This window comes from Ranitomeya variabilis, chromosome 2 (genome assembly GCF_051348905.1).
Source record: "Ranitomeya variabilis isolate aRanVar5 chromosome 2, aRanVar5.hap1, whole genome shotgun sequence".
In the NCBI taxonomy this organism is placed as follows: Eukaryota; Metazoa; Chordata; class Amphibia; order Anura; family Dendrobatidae; genus Ranitomeya; species Ranitomeya variabilis.
The window spans coordinates 488,167,521-488,189,035 of NC_135233.1; the positions used below are offsets into that span (position 1 = coordinate 488,167,521).

Here is a 21,515-nt window from a genome sequence, read left to right on the forward strand (position 1 = left end):
TCCAAGAAGTATCATTTCTCCTTGCGGAGAGTGACATGTTAAGCATGTCGAGGTGAGGAGACTTAAAGCCGCAATGCTCCTCTGGGAAATATGCAAATTGTCTCTTCAGAGAGGAAGAGGACTAGAACTCTAGTGCCACCTATTGGAAGAAGCAATCCTAACAGTCAATGTCGACCCTTTAACGAGCCTTGTCACATGACTTTTGATAAGAGCGAAACCGAACAAACAACAAAAGGTTCAGCTTTCCTTGACATTAAACCACAGCTTCAGAGCTTGCACCTCCAGGCCCACCCCACATTGAATGCTCTAGAAGGCTGGGCATTTATCCTCTGGACTCCTCCCACTCTACAGCTGTTCAATCAACCTAACACTAAACATGGCTGACTAAACGCCTTTCAGCACTTAGGATTCTGGAGCATTTTCCTGGGTTGCTATCACTTGACTTCTGGGGGCGGGTGTGAGATAAAGGGGACTGCGTGTGCGAAAACAGGGCTATTGGCTGAGACCCGGCGTGTGCAACAGGAGGTTTACTCTCCGCAGACCGACGCCAGCTTACAAGCCCGCTTCTCGGCATTATATCCCTCGCACACACAGACTGTGCAATTCTAGAGACTGATTCCCCGTTAACCCCCAACCTTGACAGCACTAACCAGTCTGTGCAACTGACACCCGCTGACTCTTTACACAACACTGATCCAGCAACAAAAGTGATCCGCAGCTTTAAAACTACGGCCTACACTCCGAGACTTTGCACTTATTTGGCCGTGCAGCAATCCTTCCCCCGTACTGCACCTCATTCCAGGATGACAGACCATGTATAAGAAGATCAGGATACTCTGCTGCCGTACAGAGACAGTGCTTCACCTTTCCCCAGGATCTGACTCTGGGACGTCAGGCGCCACTTACGACACCATTGTGGGATCTTCCAACCACCATAACCCAGGAACCAGAGACTGATAAATTAACCCTTTGCTTTACACCTGTTACAATTCCTTTATTGATTAATATATTATATATTTTGTGGGCCCGTATGCTTACACCCCCTTTCTCACTCCGTGGAGTATTTACTGTTGGGACATATTCTGATGTAAAATCTGTTAACTCTTGCTCTGCCTCCTGCTCGTCACTGCATCCCGCGTTCCTGCTAGTACTTTACACACACAAAGGAAATAAACATATGCATAACAAAGCATGTGTAATTGTAATAATTTTCTAAGAGAAATACTTCATTTTCTGCAATAATTTCAAGGGTGTGAACACTTTCAGCCACAACTGTAAATAAGCCGGACTATGATCTGGTATATGTGCAAAATGTAACAGCATGTTCACACTGTGGACACTTCATAGACAAAACCCAAGAAAAACAAAACGTGTATATACCCTACAGCATGTAAATAAGTCACCCCCTCCTCTTCTGCTCATCTGGCCCCAAGAGCAGGATTCTGCCGGTTCAGTAACTGAATGTGCGTCTTTGGACACACATTCAGTTGAAATCTATTACAGCGCTGGAGGCTTCCCACAAGATAATACTTAACAGCTGCTAGTCAATCACAGGCCGGCAGCTGACGTCGGCGCACACTTCACCAGCGTTTTTTTTACTTAACATAATGGAGAGACCTGGGGGCAGAATGAAGACATGGGTGCAGTTTGGAGAGACATGGGGGCATTATGGAGAAACATGGGGGCAGAATGAAGACACGTGGCAGAATGGAGAGACATGGGGCAGTATGGAGACATGGGAGTAGTATGGAGAGACATGGGGGCATTATGCAGAGATATGGGGCAGTATAGAGACATGGGGGAAGAATGCAGACGACATGGGGCAGAATAAAGAGACATGGGGCAGAATGGAGAGACATGGGGCAGAATGGAGACTACATTGGACAGAATGGAAAGATATGGGAACAGTATGGAGAGACCTGGGGACAGTATGGAGAGACATGGGGAAAAATGGAGACATGGGGCAGAATGCAAACAACATGGGCAGAATAAAGAGACATGGGGGCTGAATGGAGACTACATTGGGGCAGAATGGAAAGACATGGGGACAGTATTGAGAGACATGGGTGCAGTATGGAGAGACATGGGGCAGGATGGAAACATGGGGGCAGAATGGATACACACAAGGGGGTAGAATGGAGACCCGAGGGGAGGATGGAGTCACATGAGGCAGGATGGAGTCACATGGGGGCATGATGGAGTCACATGGAGGCAGGATGGAGTCACATGGAGGTAGGATGGGAGAACGTATGGGGGCAGGATGGAGACATATGAGGCCAGGAATGGGACACCACAAGAGGCCAGAAATGGGACACCACATGGGCCCAAGAATGGGACACCACAAGGGGCCAAGAATGTGACACCATAAGGGGCCAGGAATGGGACACCTCAAGGGACCAGGAAAGAGGCATCACAAGGGGCCAGGAAAGAGACACCAAAAGGGGCCAGGAAAGATACCACAAGGGGCCAGGAATGAGACATGTGGGGTCCAGAATGAAGTACATATGGGAGCAGGATGTGGGGCATTATTAATGTAGGGGATAATAAAGGGATGTTATTACTTCTGTAATGTATTTTATTATTGAGGATACTGTTTTCTGTGAGGGGGAGGTCCTGTTACTGTGCAGGGCGACACTGTCGCTTTTTCGTATTCATCTGTTGTAGTGTTAAAGTTGGGGAAAAATTGGGGAATGTGCTCTAGATAACTGTTATTTTCTGCAGAGATGAGTCCTGGCTGAAAGAAGTGATGGTGGTCTGTGCTGGATGAAGAAGAAAAGAGAAGATGAAGGACTTCAACCTGTGAGTCAGTGTGTATACCTGTACACCAACACTATACACAGCATACTATGCACAGAGCTCCTGTATATAAAGTCACTGGCGATCACTGTGTTACCTTTATACTGACACTATATACTGTATACTATGCACAGAGCTCATGTGTATAATGGCATTTATGGTAATATCAGTATTTTCTTTTTTTATTTATGATCAGTATTGTAGTATTCATTTACTATGTGGTGGTAATATGTGACCTGGTCATGTTGTGATGGTATTTGTCCCTTGTATGTCGTATTATTCAGACACTATGTGGTTGTACTATATGATCTGGTCATGGTGTGGAGATATTTGTCTCTTGTATGTGGTATCATATGGCCACAATGTGGTGTTAATATGTGGCCTGGTCATGGTGTGATAATATTTGTCTCTTGTATGTGGTATTATACAGCCACTATATGGTGGTAATATGTGGTCTGGCCATAGTATGACAGTATTTGTCCCTTGTATGTAGTATTATTGTTCATTTAAAAAAATATATATGTGACTCATTATCTTAAAGAAAAATAAATATAAATGTACCTAAAAAGAGAATTGGGTATTTTAAGAAATGTTTAATAGGTTATAGTAGAGTAGGGCCTGGCCAAAAGAGTCTACCTTGTAGTGGTGGTGACTTAGGAAATCTTTTGGCCTCAACAAAAGCTGCTGGCTATGTATGTGATATGGTATTATTATTATACACTTTTATAGCGCCATTTATTCCATGGTGCTTTACACATGAAAGGGGCAAATATAGACAAGTATAGTAGACATGAGCAAAACAAGGCACACTAACAAGTACAGAAGGAGAAAGGACCCTGCCCGCGAGGGCTCACAGTGTGTTCAGTGGGAACTGTTAATCTGTGATTGGTGATGAAATGGAGTTTTTCCAAGAGTGAGCGGTGGGACTGTGGAAAGTTCGAGAGGAGGAGGCGGAGCTGTAGTGGAGCCTGGGTGAAGTCTCAAGGGGGCCCAAAAATGTTGCCAGTATGGGGTCCTGAAATTCCTGGTGGCAGTACTGCATATAAAGAACATAGGGTACTTAGTTAACGCTATTTTGATGAAAAATGCATAAAAGCCATCCCACACCACAAAGTATACCACTCGGGACCGTTTCTCACTCCTGAAAATTATGCATGACAGAGCACACGTTCCCATTGTCTGCACCATTATAGTCTATGGCCCGTCGGCGCATACGCCCAAATGTTGTTTTGTGGGCGGGTTCTAACATAAGCCACGACAGGACCATCAAACAGGTGCCAGAACAAGTGTTAAAGCACGTTTACCTCAGAAAGGGTGTTAAATTTTTGTTGAGATATGTTGGCATGGAGGGAGCCAGGGAGTAGTGAGCTGTGCCGAGGTCAAACTGGGGGAGGTTATGTCTGAATCTTGTGAAGGCTTTGATAAATGCCATTTGTGTGGGAACTAAAGAAAGGTTGAAGCACAGGTCTGGTTATCTGGAGGCCTGAGGTGTGACTTGAGAGTTCAGCATTATGTTGCCTCTGGAAGTGATAATAATAATAATCTTTATTTATATAGCGCCAACATATTCTGCAGGGCTTTACAGCTTAACAGTTTCAAGCACAACAGTCATAAGTAACAACGTTAGCAATACAATAATTAAAGCAAAATAAGATGACCCGGCTCGTGATAGCTTACAATCTACAATGAGGTGGGGGAGATACAAAGTACAGGTGTGTATTTACAATGATGGTCCAGCCATCTTCAGGGGGTGGGGGATAGATGGAGATAGTGAATGGGCTACACACACACAAACATAAAATGACTGATTAGAGAACGTGATAGGCCACTATGTGGTAATAGTTCTAGACAGGGCCAGTTTTGGACAAAGTGGGGCCCTGGGCAAATGTTAAAGTGGAGCCCCAAATGCTCACATATTGCACCATCATAAGCAAACATCTAGGTTGCATTTACTGTGTTCAGACCGTTAAACGAGCGCGATCGACAATATTGAAGTCCTCTTGCTCTTGTTTACCGGCTTCTTTACACCGGCTGAGGATCAATGATGGGCACAGAACGATCACTAATAGGTCAATCTGTCCCGAAACACTAAAATGTTATCAGCAGCACAACTGCAGATTACACCGGTTGATGTGATTCTGAGAGCAATGATTTTCATTCCACCATAAACAATCCAATCACTTTATGAATGAGCAGCATTTTGCTTGCTTGTTGGGCAATTGCTGACATGTTTACACCTATGAACTCTCATCTGCGCTTTTGGGATTTATAAATGTGGATACTACATACACACCGTACGTGACACACATTGTATATTACACACACATGTATACACACATAGCACACACGCATGTATACACTGACCACATACACACATATGTATACACACATGGCACACATGCAGGTATACACCGAGCACACACACACGTATACACACGCATGGCATACACACAGGTATACACCAAGCCCACACAATGTAAACACAGAGCACATACACACACATATATTTATATGTATATCTTAATATATACTTACCTTGTAATGTCTTCACATCCTGTTCCATCCAGATGTGTCCGGGTCCCAGCATTCCAAGCGGCGAAAGTTCACCGACCGCCACATTGGGACACCCAAGTGATGGGTGTCTCAATATGGAAACTGCTGGTGGTACCAGCCTCTTGCGCAATACCACCAGCGGAACACCGTCACACCACACACTCACACACACTGTATACTCCGTATGCACCACACACACACACAAAAACACACACTGTTCATGCCGTACGCAACACACACACACACACACACACTGTATACGCCATACGCACCACACACACACTGTATGCGCCGTACGCAACACACACACAGTATACGCCGTACGCAGCCTCTTGCGTGGTACCACCAACGGAACACGGTCGCGAATACGCCGATGAGGGGATCAGCCGAATGATTCACTGACTGCTGCCATCTTTGTACAGGAGGAGCGCATGAGCAGTTTTAATGTCACCACCGTTATCAGTCTGCACAAAGATGGCAGCGGTCTGATTTACTGTGCCTGTGTGAATTTCACGCAGACGCAGTGAATAATTCGGCTGATGCCGGCGGCAGATGCGCGACGTGTCTACAGGCAGAGGAAGCCGGTCACATTAAGGGGGTTTACCCATGAACGAAACTTCATTTTAAAAATTGTCTGTGTCTGACCGTGTACAGAGCATACCACATCTCCTGGGCAGGGGAGGAAGCAAAAGAAAATACTGACATTACGGCAGGGGATCACAGAGGATTCATTTTGTCAGGTAAAATATTTCACTGACAGTTTTTAAACAATCTTTTACCTCACGAAATGTATCCTCTGCAATCTCCTGCTGTAATTTCAGTATTGCCTTTTGCTTCCTCCCCTGCACAGGAGCTGTGGTATGTTCTGTACACGGTCAGACACAGACAATTTTTAAAATGAACTTTTGTTCATGGGAAACCCCCTTTAAAAAGCAAATATCAACACCAACATGGTTCCTCCTAAAAAGTACGCCAATGACAATGAAAGGAAAGCAGCAAAGGCACAACTTCGAAGACAACAACGGGCAAATGAGACTCTGGAAGAGCAATTCTCAATGCTGCAAAGCCTGCCCCCATCGTGACATTACCGCCCTCCATCTAGTACATATATATGTATGTATGTATACACAGAGTACATACACACATGTATACAGAGCACATACATATATATATATATATATATATATATAAATATAAATAAATATATATATATATATATATATATATATATATATATATATATATACATACCACCAATAATTCATTCATCCTAGGCTTAACCGCACACAGAGGCTGTCTGTGTCATACAGAACAGGTGCTCCAGAGAGACGTACTGTAACCACTTATACTCTGACGAAGTGATGAAAAGTCTGCATACAAGACTCCTTATATTAATTAAAAATTAGCTAAAAATGTTTAATAAAATAGGTTTCACAAATTGGAGAGTCTGTAAGAAGAACATCTTCTAAGGATCATCTACTTAAATTTAATTTTTAATAAAGAGCTCCCATATAGTTCATACTAATGTCTATTTTAGACAATAAAAGTTAAATTTGAATTATTAAATGGCATCCTGTTGTTCCAAAATCCCTATGACAACACTTACTGTCTTGTGCTGTTATGAGGTCACTAGTGGAAATGTTGATCTTAATGCCTTGTAAGTTCTGCTTGATGCTTGATAACAGTCTACACATTTAGGAATTAAGGAGGTATCCTAACCCTAATTACCGTATATACTCGAGTATAAGCCGACCCGAATATAAGCCGACCCCCCTAATTTTGCCACAAAAAACTGGGAAAACTTATTGACTCGAGTATAAGCCTAGGGTGGAAAATGCAGCAGCTACCGGTAAATGTCAAAAATAAAAATAGATACCAATAAAAGTAAAATTAATTGAGACATCAGTAGGTTAAGTGTTTTTGAATATCCATATTGAATCAGGAGCACCATATAATGCTCCATACAGTTCATGATGGGCCCCATAAGATGCTCCGTATTAAAATATACCCCATATAATGCTGCACAAAGGTTAATAATGGCCCCATAAGATGCTCCATAGACACATTTGCCCCATACAATGCTGCATAAAGGTTGATGGCCCCTTAAGATGCTCCACACATTATGGCCCCATGAGATGCTCCATACATTATGGCCCCATGAGATGCTCCACACATTAGGGCCCCCATGAGATGCTCCACACATTAGGGGCCCCATGAGATGCTCCACACATTATGGCCCCATGAGATGCTCCACACATTATGGCCCCATGAGATGCTCCACACATTATGGCCCCATGAGATGCTCCACACATTATGGCCCCATGAGATGCTCCATACATTATGGCCCCATGAGATGCTCCACACATTAGGGGCCCCATGAGATGGTCCACACATTAGGGGCCCCATGAGATGCTCCACACATTAGGGGCCCCATGAGATGCTCCACACATTATGGCCCCATGAGATGCTCCATACATTATGGCTCCATGAGATGCTCCACACATTAGGGACCCCATGAGATGCTCCACACATTAGGGGCCCCATGAGATGCTCCACACATTATGGCCCCATGAGATGCTCCACACATTATGGCCCCATGAGATGCTCAATACAGTGTGGCCCCATAAGATGCTCCACACATTATGGCCCCATGAGATGCTCTATACATTGTGGCCCCATACGATGCTCCATACATTGTGGCTCCATAAGATGCTCCACACATTTGCCCCATTTGCTGTTGCTGTGACTAAAATAAAAAAAATCATCACATACTCACCTGTCTTCGCTCAGGCCCCGGGCACTTGCGATAGTCACCTTCATCGTTCCATCGCTGCGCGCTGCTCTGTCTTCCATCCTCTGCACTGACTGTTCAGGCAGAGGGCGGAGCGCACACTAATCGCGTCATCGCGCCCTCTGTCCTGAACAGTCACAGCCAGAGGACGGAAGACAGAGCAGCGCGCAGCGATGGAGCGAGGAAGGTGACTATCGCGCAATGCTCACCTCCCCCGATATACTCACCTGCTCCCGGCACGGTCCCTGGCAGCGTCTCACTGTCAGATGGTCTCCGGGAGCCGGCGGCATCTTCCTGTGTTCAGCGGTCACGTACCGCTCATTACAGTAATGAATATGCGTGCATATTCATTACTGTAATGAGCGGTACCACGTGACCGCTGAACACAGGAAGAGCTGCCCGGAGACCATGGGACATGCAGGGACAGCGCAAGGAGAGGGTGAGTATGTGACAGCCGCCGCTCCCCCTCACCCGCCGACCCCACGCCGACACTGACTCGAGTATAAGCCGAGAGGGTCACTTTCAGCCCATTTTTTTTGGCTGAAAATCTCGGCTTATACTCGAGTATATACGGTACATTTTATAGATATTGTGAAGACACGGGGTCAGTGGGTGCTCTAGTCTACTAGCCGAAACCACATGGACCAGGGCACATACCACTGAATGCCCGCTCTCCTTTCCCGTGGGCTGAACACTACTCAGACATCACACGGTGAGGGTAAAAAAGTGTGGCAATAATTTATTTAACCACCAACAAGCAACAGCATATAGAACAGTCCCAGCCAAATACCCAAGAAGGTGCAAATTACAGTCTCACCCTTCTGCTGACTCACTAGGATTAGAGCTGCTTCCAGGGCCGACTACCCCCACGAGTGGCACCCCGCTTTTTACCGGCTCCCACAGAGAGGAGGTAACCATAAGCTTAGGAAGCTAACTGAAAGCAGTTAGGTACGTGGCCAGGTGACCTGATTGTGGAACCTGGATTCTTCAAGACATCTCTGGGGTTTAGTGATAGTCAATGAAGCAGATCTGTGCTCTTCCAGCTGGAACTGTGGTCCTCTAAGTTGACATCCTGAAGACTCCCTTGTAACAGAGGCAAAGTCTTCATATATAGTCCACAACTATCCTTCAGGCCAGCATCCAGAGGTCAAGAAAGATGTGATGACGTTAACTCACATTGTTTATTTATAGTTTATCCTTCAATGTTTGCTAGTCAACAAACTGCATGGCCCAGTACAATGTGTAATCAACATATCAGTAAACATCATTGTTCACTGACCCTGCATCTGTGTTTTGCAAATATAGCAGTACAATAAAATGTAGGAGGTGAAATAAGAAGTAAATAACAACCATTACTCCATTTACAAATATCAATTCAACCTACAAGAAGAGTCTACTTCAGACAACAGTTTATGATTCTGGGCCTGCTAAATTTATGAATTAACGTCTGGCATAATTAAGAGAAAATGCTGCATTGTCACAGATATGATTATTTTTTTAATTTGTTAATAAACCCATCATGAACATTCAAAGAATGAAGCCTGCTATTATATGGCTATTACAAGGATTTTAACCACTTCAGCCCCAAGGGGATTTTCCAGTTTTGTTTTTTTCAATATGATATTCTGATCGCCTCTCATTGCGTTTAAAGTCAGTCTTGTGTGGGTCAAATAATCGAATTTCTGGATTTTTTATTTTTATTCTTGTTACGCTGTTTACTGATTGGATTATTTACCGTACTTTATATTTTGATAGGTTAGACTTTTATGAACACAGAGACACCAAATACGTGTTCCTTTCACTGTCTTAATGCTAGTATCAGTGTAGCTCTTGCTGTAGATGCTGAGGGCCCCCAAGGGAGTGTGGGCCCTGTGAAATTGCCCAGTTTGTAACCCTTTAACGTCATCAACACTTGCTCCAGAGGAGTAGGACCATCCTAGATGAAGTGTAAAGGGGTCTGTAAAGTGCAAGAAAAAATTGGGCTTTTTAAGACAGGGCTCTAATGGTCAGGGCTTGGGTAAGGAGAGAGATTGCTCCTGACTGCAGGGTATGGTTAGTAAAGGCAGAGCTGCCGAGAATGTTCCCAGGGCTAGAAGGAATGATCCACAAATCTTTTGGAATATGATTTTCTGTAGATGCCAATGAGAAATAGCACTGTCATCATGGACTTGTAAAGGGGATGGGTGACAGGGACTGTCATGTCCTTCCCTCCTGAAAGACAGCATTTACAGAATGGTTTGGACATGTGTTTGTATTGTATTTTTCTGACTGTGATAATATGTGAAAATGCATGGAACTCTACAGGAAGTAATTGATGCATATATTGTAATGTAGCCATTGTATAATTTGCAGTGAATAGGGAAAGCAGAGAATTAGGTTTAGGACACAAGGTTTAGCGTAGAGCTTAGAAGTTAGGTAAAGAAAGGGATATTTGCAATGGTGTGCATATTAGTTAATAGGTGAAAGGTTACGTTTCCCCAGCAACAGGCTGCTGGGGCAGACAGGCAGAGCCTATTTTGACCCATAATTAAGTAAAGTACTTAAAAAAATGCATATAATCCCAAAAGAAGGGGATCAATTAAGCCCAAATATTGCAAAATAAACAAATCTTAATTTAAGAAATGTTTAAAACAATGAAGCAAAGATTATAAAAGGGTGATATGAGCAGATAATCCCGTGCAATAATAATCACTGTATATATATATATATATATATATATATATATATATATATATGTATATATATATATATATATATATATATATATATATATATATACACAGAGAAAGAGTATCAACAGACACAGATAATTAATTGCTTGAAGATGTTCATAATCATGAAGTGCAAAAGCAGTAGATTATTTAGCGACCCCTAGTGGTCAAAAATAGATAATACAAGTCAGATACATGTAGCATGCATAGAAAATCTATGTCAATGTTATAGACCCGTAAAGTGCAAGTGCAGTAAAATGTACTAAAGTATGTCCATATAGAAAGATGAGATTTGTCTTTGGTAGACTAAATGCAGACAGCCAAAGGAAGTAATAAATATACTACATAAAGCATAAAACATGTATACATGAAAAATATATAATAAAGTGCAGATGCAGTAAAACCAGGCAGGGTATAAGAAAATGACACATAAAGAACTACTAGTGTAAATGAAAAAAATATGTCCATACAGTGTACAGACAGAGAAGTAAGTTATACCCAGGTCAAAATAAGACTTTGCTAAGACTGCACAAGTACAAAAAATGGCATGTACCACAGGATCTCATAGATAATAGTAAAGAATAATGATATAGCGTAGGCTGCTTTCACACTAGCGTCGGTACGGGGCCATCGCGCTGCGTCGGCCCGACGTACCGACGCATACTGTGAAGAAAATGCCCGACGTGGGCAGCGGAAGCGGTCTTAACACGCTTCCGCTGCCCCATTGTAAGGTCCGGGGAGGAGGGGGCGGAGTTTCGGACACGCATGCGCGGTCAAAAATGGCGGTGCCGATGCACAAAAAAAGTTACATGTAACTTTTTTTGTGGCGGAGATGCGCCAAAACACGACGCAACCGTCACACGACGGTTGCGACGTGTGGCACTGCGTCGCAATGCGTCGGTAATGTTAGTCTATGGGGAAAAAACGCATCCTGCAGACAAGTTTGCAGGATGCGTTTTTTCTCCACAACGACGCCTTGCGACGTGCAGTGCCCGACGCTAGTGTGAAAGTAGCCTTAGAGGAATTATTGAAGCACAGGCTAGGAACCCCGACGTCATTTCAGTTTTGGCTTCTTTCTGGAGGAAGTCACTAGTACCATCAGAGTCTATTGAGGGAGGAATAGACCCAGGGGAACGGAGGCAAAACCTTGCAATGTACTGTGTAAATTGGACAATAACTGGAGGGTGCTGTGCCCGATACTGTATGTTGCAGAATGTTGCATCTGGACTGTCCAGTATAGTTGAACTTGTTGAAACTAACCGAGAGTCCCCTGATGTGTGTGTGGCTGTTCCTGGACCCATGGACATGAATGCAGCGGAGGCCTCCGGCCTACAAGAGAGTGTGAGGCAAACCTTACAGCACAGCACACATGGAACGGGACATTATTTATTAGTGGGGTGTAAGAGCAAGGATAAACAGCAGCAGGCCCACAGCACCAGCCCTGAGCCTCGCTTCAAGTGTTGCTGTGGTCCAAGGGACTTCCCATCCAGTAACACAGCTTTTCTGAGATCCGCTACCATTCCCTCTCACGGTCCCCTAGCCGACCTCTTCTTCATCGAAGAAAATAAGACACGTATTCCAGTGCCTACTCTGTTCCACAGGCCCCGGACCTCACAAGGATTTCCGCAAGACTTCTGATGAGATCTCCTACTGCTCAAATGATATGTACTGGTAGTGCCCACTGCAGCTTGCCCCTGAACTTCTCACTTGAACCTCTCACTTTCTTAGACTCTAACTGCCTAAACCAGGAAATGCTCTCGCTTTTCAACTTACCCAATCCCCTCCCATGTTGGGCTAGTCCCAAACACATTAACTGTATTCTAACCTACTCTGTCTGCCCCAGCAGTCTGTTGCTGGGGAAAAGTAACCGTTCACCTACTTAACTAATATGCATGCCACTGCATATTTCCCTATCTTAATTGAACCTCTAATCTCTATACTATAACTTACCGCCTAACCCTACTCTCTGCTTTCCCTATTCACTGCACATTATACGTTAGTTACAGTACAATAACCGCATCAATTAGTTCTTATACAGTTCCATGAATTTTTACATATTATCACAGTCATAAAAATACAATACAAACATGTTCGAAAAATTTTGTAAAAGTTTCAGGAGGGAACACATATTATTATTATTATTATTATTATTATTTATTTATATAGCACCATTGAATCCATGGTGCTGTACATGAGAAGGGGTTACATACAGGTTACAGATATCACTTAAGGTACCTTCACACGAAACGACTTTGTAACGATATCGCTAGCGATCCGTGACGTTGCAGCGTCCTGGATAGCGATATCGTTTAGTTTGACATGCAGCAGCGATCAGGATCCTGCTGTGATGTCGCTGGTCGCTGAATAAAGTCCAGAACTTTATTTGGTCGTCCGATCGCCGTGTATCGTTGTGTTTGAAAGCAAAAGCAACGATACCAGCGATGTTTTACACTGGTAACCAGGGTAAACATCGGGTTACTAAGCGCAGGGCCGCGCTTAGTAACCCGATGTTTACCCTGGTTACCAGCGTAAAAGTAAAAAAAACAAACAGTACATACTCACCTGCGCGTCCCCCAGCGTCTGCTTCCTGACACTGACTGAGCGCCGGCCCTAAAGTGAAAGTGAAAGCACAGCGGTGACGTCACTGCTGTGCTGTTAGGGCCGGAGCTCAGTCAGTGTCAGGAAGCAGACGCTGGGGGACGCGCAGGTGAGTATGTACTGTTTGTTTTTTTTGCTTTTACGCTGGTAACCAGGGTAAACATCGGGTTACTAAGCTGTCATGATTCTCAATGGCGAGAGAACATAGCCCAGCATATATGAGGACTAGCTCTTGGAAGATGGAAACTATACTGACCATGAACTAAACCTGCCGCACAACTAGAAGTGGCCGGGTAGCATGCCCACGTTTTTTTAACCCTAGATGCCCAGCCAGCCGGAGAACTACCTAATCCTAGCAGAGGAAAAGACAGTCCTGGCTCACCTCTAGAGAAATTTTCCCAAAAGGCAGACAGAGGCCCCCACATATATTGGCGGTGATTTTAGATGAAATGACAAACGTAGTATGAAAATAGGTTTAGCAAAATCGAGGTCCGCTTTCTAGATAGCAGGAAGACAGAAAGGACACTTTCATGGTCAGCAGAAAACCCTATCAAAACACCATCCAGAAATTCCTTTAAGACTCTAGCATTAACTCATAACACCAGAGTGGCAATTTCCGATCACAAGAGCTTTCCAGACACAGTAACGAAACAGCAGCTGTGAACAGGAACAAAATGCAAAAACACACAAGGACAAAAGTCCAACTTAGCTGGGAGTTGTCTAGTAGCAGGAACAAGCACAGAAGGCTTCTGATTACATTGTTGACCGGCAAGAAACTGACAGAGGAGCAAGGTTATATAGCGACTCCCACATCCTGATAGGAGCAGGTGAACAGAGGGGATGATGCACACAAGTTCAATTCCACAAGTGGCCACCGGGGGAGCCCAGAATCCAATTTCACAACAGTACCCCCCCCCTCAAGGAGGGGGCACCGAACCCTCACCAGAACCACCAGGGCGATCAGGATGAGCCCTATGAAAGGCACGGACAAGATCGGAGGCATGAACATCAGAGGCAGTGACCCAAGAATTATCCTCCTGACCGTATCCCTTCCATTTGACCAGATACTGGAGTCTCCGTCTGGAAACACGAGAGTCTAAGATCTTTTCCACAACGTACTCCAACTCACCCTCAACAAACACCGGAGCAGGAGGCTCAACGGAAGGCACAACCGGTACCTCATACCTGCGCAACAATGACCGATGAAAAACATTATGAATCGAAAAGGATGCAGGGAGGTCCAAACGGAAGGACACAGGGTTAAGAATCTCCAATATCTTGTACGGGCCGATGAACCGAGGCTTAAACTTAGGAGAAGAAACCCTCATAGGGACAAAACGAGAAGACAACCACACCAAGTCCCCAACACAAAGCCGAGGACCAACACGACGACGGCGGTTGGCAAAAAGCTGAGTCTTCTCCTGGGACAACTTCAAATTGTCCACCACCTGCCCCCAAATCTGATGCAACCTCTCCACCACAGCATCCACTCCAGGACAATCCGAAGATTCCACTTGACCGGAGGAAAATCGAGGATGAAACCCCAAATTACAGAAAAACGGGGACACCAAGGTGGCAGAGCTGGCCCGATTATTGAGGGCGAACTCCGCCAAAGGCAAAAAAGCAACCCAATCATCCTGATCCGCAGACACAAAACACCTCAAATATGTCTCCAAGGTCTGATTAGTCCGCTCGGTCTGGCCATTAGTCTGAGGATGGAAAGCAGACGAAAAAGACAAATCTATGCCCATCCTAGCACAGAATGCCCGCCAAAATCTAGACACGAATTGGGTCCCTCTGTCAGAAACGATATTCTCAGGAATACCATGCAAACGAACAACATTTTGAAAAAACAGAGGAACCAACTCGGAAGAAGAAGGCAACTTAGGCAAGGGAACCAGATGGACCATCTTAGAGAAACGGTCACACACCACCCAGATGACAGACATCTTCTGAGAAACAGGCAGATCCGAAATAAAATCCATCGAGATGTGCGTCCAAGGCCTCTTCGGGATAGGCAAGGGCAACAACAATCCACTAGCCCGAGAACAACAAGGCTTGGCCCGAGCACAAACGTCACAAGACTGCACAAAGCCTCGCACATCTCGTGACAGGGAAGGCCACCAGAAGGACCTTGCCACCAAATCCCTGGTACCAAAGATTCCAGGATGACCTGCCAACGCAGAAGAATGAACCTCAGAGATGACTCTACTGGTCCAATCATCAGGAACAAACAGTCTACCAGGTGGGCAACGATCAGGTCTATCCGCCTGAAACTCCTGCAAGGCCCGCCGCAGGTCTGGAGAAACGGCAGACAATATCACTCCATCTTTAAGGATACCTGTGGGCTCAGAATTACCAGGGGAGTCAGGCTCAAAACTCCTAGAAAGGGCATCCGCCTTAACATTCTTAGAACCCGGTAGGTACGACACCACAAAATTAAACCGAGAGAAAAACAACGACCAGCGCGCCTGTCTAGGATTCAGGCGCCTGGCAGACTCAAGGTAAATTAAATTTTTGTGGTCAGTCAATACCACCACCTGATGTCTGGCCCCCTCAAGCCAGTGACGCCACTCCTCAAAAGCCCACTTCATGGCCAAAAGCTCCCGATTCCCAATATCATAATTCCGCTCGGCGGGCGAAAATTTACGGGAAAAAAAAGCACAAGGTCTCATCACGGAGCAGTCGGAACTTCTCTGCGACAACACCGCCCCAGCTCCGATTTCAGAAGCGTCGACCTCAACCTGAAAAGGAAGAGCAACATCAGGCTGACGCAACACTGGGGCGGAAGAAAAGCGGCGCTTGAGCTCCTGAAAGGCCTCCACAGCATCAGGGGACCAATCAGCAACATCAGCACCCTTCTTAGTCAAATCAGTCAATGGTTTTACAACATCAGAAAAACCAGCAATAAATCGACGATAAAAATTAGCAAAGCCCAAAAATTTCTGAAGACTCTTAAGAGAAGAGGGTTGCGTCCAATCACCAATAGCCTGAACCTTGACAGGATCCATCTCGATGGAAGAGGGGGAAAAAATGTATCCCAAGAAAGAAATCTTTTGAACCCCAAAAACACACTTAGAACCCTTCACACACAAGGAATTAGACCGCAAAACCTGAAAAACCCTCCTGACCTGCTGGACATGAGAGTCCCAGTCATCCGAAAAAATCAGAATATCATCCAGATACACAATCATAAATTTATCCAAATAATCGCGGAAAATGTCATGCATAAAGGACTGGAAGACTGAAGGGGCATTTGAAAGACCAAAAGGCATCACCAAATACTCAAAATGGCCCTCGGGCGTATTAAATGCGGTTTTCCACTCATCCCCCTGCTTGATTCGCACCAAATTATACGCCCCACGGAGATCAATCTTAGAGAACCACTTGGCCCCCTTTATACGAGCAAACAAATCAGTAAGCAGTGGTAACGGATATTGATATTTAACCGTGATTTTATTCAAAAGTCGATAATCAATACACGGCCTCAAAGAGCCGTCTTTCTTAGACACAAAGAAAAAACCGGCTCCTAAGGGAGATGACGAAGGACGAATATGTCCCTTTTCCAAGGACTCCTTTATATATTCTCGCATAGCAGCGTGTTCAGGCACAGACAGATTAAATAAACGACCCTTAGGGTATTTACTACCCGGAATCAAGTCTATGGCACAATCGCACTCCCGGTGCGGAGGTAGTGAACCAACCTTGGGTTCTTCAAAAACGTCACGAAAGTCAGACAAGAATTCAGGAATCTCAGAGGGAATAGATGATGAAATGGAAACCAAAGGTACGTCCCCATGAGTTCCTTTACATCCCCAGCTTAACACAGACATAGCTCTCCAGTCGAGGACTGGGTTATGAGATTGCAGCCATGGCAATCCCAGCACCAAAACATCATGTAGATTATACAGCACCAGAAAGCGAATAACCTCCTGGTGATCCGGATTAACACGCATAGTCACTTGTGTCCAGTATTGTGGTTTATTACTAGCCAATGGGGTGGAGTCAATCCCTTTCAGAGGTATCGGAGCCTCCAGTGGCTCCAAATCATACCCACAGCGTTTGGCAAAGGACCAATCCATAAGACTCAAAGCAGCGCCAGAGTCGACATAGGCGTCCGCGGTAATAGATGACAAAGAACAAATCAGGGTCACAGATAGAATAAACTTAGACTGTAAAGTGCTAATTGAAACAGACTTGTCAGGCTTCTTAGTACGCTTAAAGCATGCTGATATAACATGAGTTGAATCACCACAATAGAAGCACAACCCATTTTTTCGTCTAAAATTCTGCCGCTCGCTTCTGGACAGAATTCTATCACATTGCATATTTTCTGGCGTTTTCTCAGTAGACACCGCCAAATGGTGCACAGGTTTGCGCTCCCGCAGACGCCTATCGATCTGAATAGCCATCGTCATGGACTCATTCAGACTCGCAGGCACAGGGAACCCCACCATAACATCCTTAATGGCATCAGAGAGACCTTCTCTGAAAATCGCCGCCAGGGCGCACTCATTCCACTGAGTAAGCACAGACCATTTGCGGAATTTTTGGCAGTATATTTCAGCTTCATCTTGCCCCTGAGACAAGGACATCAAGGCCTTTTCCGCCTGAAGCTCTAAATGAGGTTCCTCATAAAGCAACCCCAAGGCCAGAAAAAACGCATCCACATTGAGCAACGCAGGATCCCCTGGTGCCAATGCAAAAGCCCAGTCTTGAGGGTCGCCCCGGAGCAAGGAAATTACAATCCTGACCTGCTGTGCAGGGTCTCCGGCAGAGCGAGACTTCAGGGACAAAAACAATTTGCAATTATTTTTAAAATTTTGAAAGTGAGATCTATTCCCCGAGAAGAATTCAGGCAAAGGAATTCTAGGCTCAGACATAGGTGCATGAACAACAAAATCTTGCAAATTTTGTACCTTTGTGGCGAGATTATTCAAACCTGTAGCTACACTCTGAAGATCCATTTGAAACAGGTGAACACAGAGCCATTCAAGGATTAGAAGGAGAGAAAGAGAGGAAGGCTGCAGTATAGGCAGACTAGCAAGTGATTCAATTAAGAGCACACTCAGAACTAGAGGAAAAAAAAAAAAAAAATTGTAGCAGACTTCTTTTTTCTCTCCTTTCTCAGCCAGTAATTTAACCCTTTTTTGGGCCGGTCAAACTGTCATGATTCTCAATGGCGAGAGAACATAGCCCAGCATATATGAGGACTAGCTCTTGGAAGATGGAAACTATACTGACCATGAACTAAACCTGCCGCACAACTAGAAGTGGCCGGGTAGCATGCCTACGTTTTTTTAACCCTAGATGCCCAGCGCCAGCCGGAGAACTACCTAATCCTAGCAGAGGAAAAGACAGTCCTGGCTCACCTCTAGAGAAATTTTCCCAAAAGGCAGACAGAGGCCCCCACATATATTGGCGGTGATTTTAGATGAAATGACAAACGTAGTATGAAAATAGGTTTAGCAAAATCGAGGTCCGCTTTCTAGATAGCAGGAAGACAGAAAGGACACTTTCATGGTCAGCAGAAAACCCTATCAAAACACCATCCAGAAATTCCTTTAAGACTCTAGCATTAACTCATAACACCAGAGTGGCAATTTCCGATCACAAGAGCTTTCCAGACACAGTAACGAAACAGCAGCTGTGAACAGGAACAAAATGCAAAAACACACAAGGACAAAAGTCCAACTTAGCTGGGAGTTGTCTAGTAGCAGGAACAAGCACAGAAGGCTTCTGATTACATTGTTGACCGGCAAGAAACTGACAGAGGAGCAAGGTTATATAGCGACTCCCACATCCTGATAGGAGCAGGTGAACAGAGGGGATGATGCACACAAGTTCAATTCCACAAGTGGCCACCGGGGGAGCCCAGAATCCAATTTCACAACACTAAGCGCGGCCCTGCGCTTAGCAACCCGATGTTTACCCTGGTTACCCGGGGACCTCGGCATCGTTGGTCGCTGGAGAGCGGTCTGTGTGACAGCTCCCCAGCGATCAAACAGCGACGCTGCAGCGATCGGCATCGTTGTCGCTATCGCTGCAGCGTCGCTTCGTGTGAAGGTACCTTTACAGTAGACAAACTTACAATGACAGACTGATACAGAGGGGCGAGGACCCTGCCCTTGCGGGCTTACATTCTACAGGATTATGGGGGAGACAGTAGGTTGGGGGTTGCGGGATCTCCGGTGTTGGTGAGGCGGTAGCTTCGGTAGTGATGAGGAGGCAGCGAGGTCAGTGCAGGCTGTAGGCTTTCCTGAAGAGATGAGTTTTCAGGTTCCGTCTGAAGGATCCGACTGTGGTTGATAGTCGGACGTGTTGGGGCAGAGTTCCAGAGGATGGGGGATATTCGGGAAAAGTCTTGGAGGCGATTGGATGAGGAGCGAATAAGTGTGGAGGAGAGAAGGAGGTCTTGGGAGGACCGGAGATTATGTGAGGGAAGATGTCGGGAGATTAGTTCAGAGATATATGGAGGAGACAAGTTATGGATGGCTTTGTAGGTCAGTATTAGTAATTTGAACTGGATACGCTGAGGGAATGGGAGCCAGTGAAGAGATTTGCAGAGGGGGGAAGCGGAGGAGTAGCGAGGAGAGAGATGGATTAGTCGGGCAGCAGAGTTAAGGATGGACTGGAGAGGTGCAATGGTGTTAGCAGGGAGGCCACAGAAAAGGATGTTGCAGTAGTCAAGGCGGTAGATGATGAGGGCATGCACAAGCATTTTAGTAGATTGAGGGTTGAGGAAAGGACGGATTCTGGAGATATTTTTGAGCTGGAGGCGACAGGAGGTGGAAAGAGCTTGGATGTGCGGTTTGAAGGACAGGGCAGAGTCGAAGGTTACTCCGAGGCAGCGGACTTCGGGTACGGGGGAAAGCATGATGTCGTTGATTGCGATAGATAGGTCAGGTAAGGAAGATTTGTGGGATGGAGAAAAGATGATGAGTTCAGATTTGTCCACATTGAGTTTGAGGAAGCGAGAGGAGAAGAAGGAGGATATGGCTGATAGGCACTCTGGGATTCTGGACAGCAGAGCGGTGACGTCTGGGCCAGAGAAGTAGATTTGAGTGTCATCAGCATAGAGGTGGTACTGAAATCCATGGGACTTTATGAGTTGTCCCAAGCCAAGTGTATAGATTGAGAAGAGTAGGGGTCCTAGAACAGAGCCTTGGGGGACTCCAACAGAGAGAGGGTGGGATGAGGAGGTAGTGTGGGAGTGGGAGACGCTGAATGTGCGGTTGGAAAGGTACGAGGCGATCCAGGATAGGGCGAGGTCTTTGATGCCAAAGGAGGAGAGGATCTGCAGTAGGAGGCAGTGGTCAACTGTGTCAAAAGCAGAGGACAGGTCTAGAAGGAGGAGCACAGAGTATTGTCCAGTAGCTTTGGCGGTAAGTAGGTCGTTAGTGATTTTGGTCAGGGCAGTCTCAGTTGAGTGATGGGGGCGGAAACCAGATTGTAGATTGTCGAACACATATGACAGTCCCTGTCAACCTCTTTCAAACTAGAGATAAGACAGTTGCACAATCATTCAGGAGGTTATTTAGTTAAATTCTGCAATAGATCCACCATGTATATTGAAATTTTCAAGCTTCGACGTCTAGCAAATGTAGCGCCCTTCTGAAAAGACAGATGCCATTAGCAAAAAAGCTGTTACGGAGTCTGTGTGTTTTGTACTGTATAGCTCCGTCAGGGAATCCGATTCCCATTTTTTAGAAAGTCTGAAGGAAACCCCTGGACACGCTCTGTAAGCGCAAAGTGAATAGGGCCTAAGTGTAAAGGGTTTTTGCCCTGGCTATTACACTGGTTTCTAGATTGTAGAACCCAGTACCTGCCATGTCCAGTACAGATTTTGTGTTAAGCCGCCGTACACTTTAGATGGCTGGCAGCCGAACCATGGTTAGACCTATCATTTAGCCGTCAGCTTCCTCGCCGACTCTCCCATACAGAAGAGCACTGGCTCTGCCGAGTGCCCCCGTCTCTATGAGAGAGCAGCTGCCAGACTGTTCTTATCTCCCGAAGAACAAAAAAAAATCAACAGATGACATCGGTAGTCTGCACGCAGTAGATTG

The 21,515-nt window shown here is 45.4% G+C and overlaps 1 protein-coding gene across 1 annotated transcript in view; it reads left to right on the forward strand.

Moving 5' to 3' along the window:
- The window catches only part of PRR33 (proline rich 33), a 79,123-nt gene that overhangs the window by 50,750 nt on the left and 6,858 nt on the right, over positions 1–21,515 (forward strand). The gene's annotated exons all lie outside the window — the stretch shown is intronic.